Raw genomic sequence first — 6,951 nt, forward strand, 5'->3', positions numbered from 1 at the left:
GCAAACTCAGGGTCCCTCTCACATACCTAGAGCTGAGAGAAGCCTCCTCTTGAGGTGCTTGTGGTAAGGTGGTATTCCTCTGGAGTCGAAGCCAGGGACTAACCTCTCATCCTGAGTTGATTTTTGGCCCACGGAGCTCTTTCGTGTTGCTACAGTGACCTCAGGATCCCTCTAGCCTTGAAACAGTGTTCTTGGGGTTTCTCTGGAGTGCCATCAAGGAAATCAAGGCTCCTTTCATGTGTGATGTGCAACACAGAATTGCTGTGCACGCAGTGCAGGGGAATCGGGCCTCATCTCGCGGCGAGGGGGAAGTCTCATGGTTTTTCTCGAGTTGCGGCGGGAACCTGTGGTATATTCTCGAGTTACGACGGGGATGGCCCTTCCACACACGTGTTTGTTCAGCCACGTCAGGACTCTTGCCTAGTTGCGAGACACAACTCGGGATTCTCCTCGAGGCTTGGCAAGGCAATTGGGACGCCTCTCCAGCTGAGGCGGGAGACCAAGGGTCCCTTTCCACGTGCCACAGGAATCCTGGGACTCCTATCAAGTTGCACGAGGAGTCAGGCATCGTCTCCTTTGGAGGCACTGATCTCCGCGTACCTCTGGAATTTTCAAAGGATGTGAGGCTATCGGTCGCGATGAGGAGGGGAACAAAGTCTTTCTCTGTGCTTTCCACAGGGGATTCAGACATCCTTTCGTCCTGGGAGATGCAAGACGAGCCTGCATTCAAGTCACTGCAGGGATATCCGGCCTTATTTCGAGTCAGGGCATCGCGGTGTCCATTCCACTTGAGGCCGCAAATTCAGGGTCCCTCTCACATACCTAGAGCTGAGAGAAGCCTCCTCTTGAGGTGCTTGTGGTAAGGTGGTATTCCTCAGGAGTCGAAGCCAGGGACTAACCTCTCATCTCGTGTTGATTCTTGGTCCACGGAGCTCTTTCGTGTTGCTACAGTGACCTCAGCATCCCTCTAGCATTGAAACAGTGTTCTTGGGGTTTCTCTGGAGTGCCATCAAGGAAATCAAGGCTCCTTTCATGTGTAATGTGCAACACGGAATTGCTCTGCAGGCAGTGCAGGGGAATCGGGCCTCATCTCGTGGCGAGGGGGAAGTCTCATGGTTTTTCTCGAGTTGCAGCGGGAACCTGGGGTATATTCTCGAGTTACGACGGGGATGGCCCTTCCACACACGTGTGTGTTCAGCCATGTCAGGACTCCTGCCTAGTTGCGAGGGACATCTCGGGATTCTCCTCGAGGCTTTGCAGGGCAATTGGGACGCCTCTCCAGCTGAGACGGGAGACCAAGGGTCCCTTTCCTCGTGCCACAGGAATCCTGGGTCTCCTATCAAGTTTCACGAGGAGTCAGGCATCGTCTCCTTTGGAGGCACTGATCTCCGCATACCTCTGGAGTTTTCAAAGGATTTGAGGCCTCCTGTCGCGATGAGGTGGGGAACTAGGTCTTTCTCTGTGGTCTCCACAGGGGATTCAGACACCCTTTCTTCTTGGGAGATGAAAGACGAGCCTGCATTCCAGTCACTGCAGGAATATCCGGCCTTATTTCGAGTCAGGGCATCGCGGTGTCCATTCCACTTGAGGCCGCAAATTCAGGGTCCCTCTCACATACCTAGAGCTGAGAGAAGCCTCCTCTTGAGGTGCTTGTGGTAAGGTGGTATTCCTCTGGAGTCGAAGCCAGGAACTAACCTCTCATCTCGAGTTGATTTTTGGTCCACGGAGCTCTTTCGTGTTGCTACAGTGACCTCAGGATCCCTCTAGCCTTGAAACAGTGTTCTTGGGGTTTCTCTGGAGTGCCATGAAGGAAATCAAGGCTCCTTTCATGTGTGATGTGCAACACAGAATTGCTCTGCACGCAGTGCAGGGGAATCGGGCCTCATCTCGCGGCGAGGGGGAAGTCTCATGGTTTTTCTCGAGTTGCGGCGGGAACCTGGGTTATATTCTCGAGTAACGACGGGGATGGCCCTTCCACACACGTGTTTGTTCAGCCACGTCAGGACTCCTGCCTAGTTGCGAGACACAACTCGGGATTCTCCTCGAGCCTTGGCAAAGCAATTGGGACGCCTCTCCAGCTGAGACGGGAGACCAAGGGTCCCTTTCCACGTGCCACAGGAATCCTGGGTCTCCTATCAAGTTTCACGATGAGTCAGGCATCGTCTCCTTTGGAGGCACTGTTCTCCGCGTACCTCTGGAGTTTTCAAAGGATGTGAGGCTATCGGTCGCCATGAGGTGGGGAACAAAGTCTTTCTCTGTGCTTTCCACAGGGGATTCAGACATCCTTTCGTCCTGGGAGATGCAAGACGAGCCTGCATTGAAGTCACTGCAGGGATATCCGGCCTTATTTCGAGTCAGGGCATCGCGGTGTCCATTCCACTTGAGGCCGCAAACTCAGGGTCCCTCTCACATACCTAGAGCTGAGAGAAGCCTCCTCTTGAGGTGCTTGTGGTAAGGTGGTATTCCTCTGGAGACGAATCCAGGGACTAACCTCTCATTTCGAGTTGATTTTTGGTCCACAGAGTTCTTTCGTGTTGCTACAGTGACCTCAGGATCCCTCTAGCCTTGAAACAGTGTTCTTGGGGTTTCTCTGGAGTGCCATGAAGGAAATCAAGGCTCCTTTCATGTGTGATGTGCAAGACGGAATTGCTCTGCACGCAGTACAAGGGAATCGGGCCTCATCTCGCGGCGAGGGGGAAGTCTCATGGTTTTTCTCGAGTTGCGGCGGGAACCTGGGGTATATTTTCGAGTTACGACGGGGATGGCCCTTCCACACACGTGTTTGTTCAGCCACGTCAGGACTCCTGCCTAGTTGCGAGGAACAACTCGGGATTCTCCTCGAGGCTTGGCATGGCAATTGGAACGCCTCTCCAGCTGAGGCGGGAGACCAAGGGTCCCTTTCCACGTGCCACAAGAATCCTCGGACTCCTATCAAGTTTCACGAGGAGTCAGGCATCGTCTCCTTTGGAGGCACTGATCTCCGCGTACCTCTGGAGTTTTCAAAGGATGTGAGGCCTCCGGTCGCGATGAGGTGGGGAACTAGGTGTTTCTCTGTGGTCTCCACAGGGGATTCAGACATCCTTTCGTCCTGGGAGATGCAAGACGAGCCTGCATTCAAGTCACTGCAGGGATATCCGGCCTTATTTCGAGTCAGGGCATCGCGGTGTCCATTCCACTTGAGGCCGCAAACTCAGGATCCCTCTCACATACCTAGAGCTGAGAGAAGCCTCCTCTTGAGGTGCTTGTGGTAAGGTGGTATGCCTCAGGAGTCGAAGCCAGGGACTAACCTCTCATCTCGTGTTGATTCTTGGTCCACGCAGCTCTTTCGTGTTGCTACAGTGACCTCAGGATCCCTCTAGCCTTGAAACAGTGTTCTTGCGGTTTCTCTGGAGTGCCATCAAGGAAATCAAGGCTCCTTTCATGTGTGATGTGCAACACGGAATTGCTCTGCACGCAGTGCAGGGGAATCGGGCCTCATCTCACGGCGAGGGGGAAGTCTCATGGTTTTTCTCGAGTTGCGGCGGGAACCTGGGGTATATTCTCAAGTTACGACGGGGATGGCCCTTCCACCCACGTGTTTCTTCAGCGACGTCAGGACTCCTGCCTAGTTACGAGGGACAACTCGGGATTCTCCTCGAGGCTTTGCAGGGCAATTGGGACGCCTCTCCAGATGAGACGGGAGACCAAGGGTCCCTTTCCACGTGCCACAGGAATCCTGGGTCTCCTATCAAGTTTCACGAGGAGTCAGGCATCGTCTCCTTTGGAGGCACTGATCTCCGCATACCTCTGGAGTTTTCAAAGGATTTGAGGCCTCCTGTGGCGATGAGGTGGGGAACTAGGTCTTTCTCTGTGGTCTCCACAGGGGATTCAGACACCCTTTCGTCTTGGGAGATGCAAGACGAGCCTGCATTCCAGTCACTGCAGGGATATCCGGCCTTATTTCGAGTCAGGGCATCGTGGAGTCCATTCCACTTGAGGCCGCAAACTCAGGGTCCCTCTCACATACCTAGAGCTCAGAGAAGCCTCCTCTTGAGGTGCTTGTGGTAAGGTGGTATTCCTCTGGATTCGAAGCCAGGGACTAACCTCTCATCTCGAGTTGATTTTTGGTCCACGGAGCTCTTTCGTGTTGCTACAGTGACCTCAGGATCCCTCTAGCCTTGAAACAGTGTTCTTGGGGTTTCTCTGGAGTGCCATGAAGGAAATCAAGGCTCCTTTCATGTGTGATGTGCAACACAGAATTGCTGTGCACGCAGTGCAGGGGAATCGGGCCTCATCTCGCGGCGAGGGGGAAGTCTCATGGTTTTTCTCGAGTTGCGGCGGGAACCTGGGGTATATTCTCGAGTTACGACGGGGATGGCCCTTAGACACACGTGTTTGTTCAGCCACGTCAGGACTCCTGCCTAGTTGCGAGACACAACTCGGGATTCTCCTCGAGGCTTGGCAAGGCAATTGGGACGCCTCTCCAGCTGAGGCGGGAGACCAAGGGTCCCTTTCCACGTGCCACAGGAATCCTGGGACTCCTATCAAGTTTCACGAGGAGTCAGGCATCGTCTCCTTTGGAGGCACTGATCTCCGCGTACCTCTGGAGTTTTCAAAGGATGTGAGGCCTCCGGTCGCGATGAGGTGGGGAACTAGGTCTTTCTCTGTGGTCTCCACAGGGGATTCAGACATCCTTTCATCTTGGGAGATGCAAGACGAGCCTGCATTCAAGTCACTGCAGGGATATCCAGCCTTATTTCGCGTCAGGGCATCGCGGTGTCCATTCCACTTGAGGCCGCAAACTCAGGGTCCCTCTCGCATACCTAGAGCTGAGAGAAGCCTCCTCTTGAGGTGCTTGTGGTAAGGTGGTATTCCTCTGGAGTCGAAGCCAGGGACTAACCTCTCATCTCGAGTTGATTTTGGCCCACGGAGCTCTTTCGTGTTGCTACAGTGACCTCAGGATCCCTCTAGCCTTGAAACAGTGTTCTTGGGGTTTCTCTGGAGTGCCATCAAGGAAATCAAGGCTCCTTTCATGTGTGATGTGCAACACGGAATTGCTCTGCACGCAGTGCAGGGGAATTGGGCCTCATCTCACGGCGAGGGGGAAGTCTCATGGTTTTTCTCGATTTGCGGCGGGAACCTGGGGTATATTCTCGAGTTACGACGGGGATGGCCCTTCCACCCACGTGTTTCTTCAGCGACGTCAGGACTCCTGCCTAGTTGCGAGGGACAACTCTGGATTCTCCTCGAGGCTTGGCAGGGCAATTGGGACGCCTCTCCAGCTGAGGCGGGAGACCAAGGGTCCCTTTCCACGTGCCACAGGAATCCTGGGACTCCTATCAAGTTTCACGAGGAGTCAGGCATCGTCTCCTTTGGAGGCACTGATCTCCGCGTACCTCTGGAGTTTTCAAAGGATGTGAGGCTATCGGTCGCGATGAGGTGGGGAACTAAGTCTTTCTCTGTGCTTTCCGCAGGGGATTCAGACATCCTTTCGTCCTGGGAGATGCAAGACGAGCCTGCATTGAAGTCACTGCAGGGATATCCGGCCTTATTTCGAGTCAGGGCATCGCGGTGTCCATTCCACTTGAGGCCGCAAACTCAGGGTCCCTCTCACATACCTAGAGCTGAGAGAAGCCTCCTCTTGAGGTGCTTGTGGTAAGGTGGTATTCCTCTGGAGACGAAGCCAGGGACTAACCTTTCTTTTCGAGTTGATTTTTGGTCCACAGAGTTCTTTCGTGTTGCTACAGTGATCTCAGGATCCCTCTATCCTTGAAACAGTGTTCTTGGGGTTTCTCTGGAGTGCCATCAAGGAAATCAAGGCTCCTATCATGTGTGATGTGCAAGACTGAATTGCTCTGCACGCAGTACAGGGGAATCGGGCCTCATCTCGCATCGAGGGGGAAGTCTCAAGGTTTTTCTCGAGTTGCGGCGGGAACCTGGGGTATATTCTCGAGTTACGACGGGGATGGCCCTTCCACACACGTGTGTGTTCAGCCATGTCAGGACTCCTGCCTAGTTGCGAGGGACAACTCGGGATTCTCCTCGAGGCTTTGCAGGGCAATTGCGACGCCTCTCCAGCTGAGACGGGAGACCAAGGGTCCCTTTCCACGTGCCACAGGAATCCTGGGTCTCCTATCAAGTTTCACGAGGAGTCAGGCATCGTCTCCTTTGGAGGCACTGATCTCCGCATACCTCTGGAGTTTTCAAAGGATTTGAGGCCTCCTGTCGCGATGAGGTGGGGAACTAGGTCTTTCTCTGTGGTCTCCACAGGGGATTCAGACACCCTTTCGTCTTGGGAGATGCAAGACGAGCCTGCATTCCAGTCACTGCAGGGATATCCAGCCTTATTTCGAGGCAGGGCATCGCGGTGTCCATTCCACTTGAGGCCGCAAACTCAGGGTCCCTCTCACATACCTAGAGCTGAGAGAAGCCTCCTCTTGAGGTGCTTGTGGTAAGGTGGTATTCCTCTGGAGTCGAAGCCAGGGACTAACCTCTCATCCTGAGTTGATTTTTGGCCCACGGAGCTCTTTCGTGTTGCTACAGTGACCTCAGGATCCCTCTAGCCTTGAAACAGTGTTCTTGGGGTTTCTCTGGAGTGCCATCAAGGAAATCAAGGCTCCTTTCATGTGTGATGTGCAACACAGAATTGCTGTGCACGCAGTGCAGGGGAATCGGGCCTCATCTCGCGGCGAGGGGGAAGTCTCATGGTTTTTCTCGAGTTGCGGCGGGAACCTGTGGTATATTCTCGAGTTACGACGGGGATGGCCCTTCCACACACGTGTTTGTTCAGCCACGTCAGGACTCTTGCCTAGTTGCGAGACACAACTCGGGATTCTCCTCGAGGCTTGGCAAGGCAATTGGGACGCCTCTCCAGCTGAGGCGGGAGACCAAGGGTCCCTTTCCACGTGCCACAGGAATCCTGGGACTCCTATCAAGTTGCACGAGGAGTCAGGCATCGTCTCCTTTGGAGGC

The sequence above is a fragment of the Cervus elaphus genome, unplaced genomic scaffold (assembly GCF_910594005.1).
Source record: "Cervus elaphus unplaced genomic scaffold, mCerEla1.1, whole genome shotgun sequence".
Classification (NCBI taxonomy): Eukaryota; Metazoa; Chordata; class Mammalia; order Artiodactyla; family Cervidae; genus Cervus; species Cervus elaphus.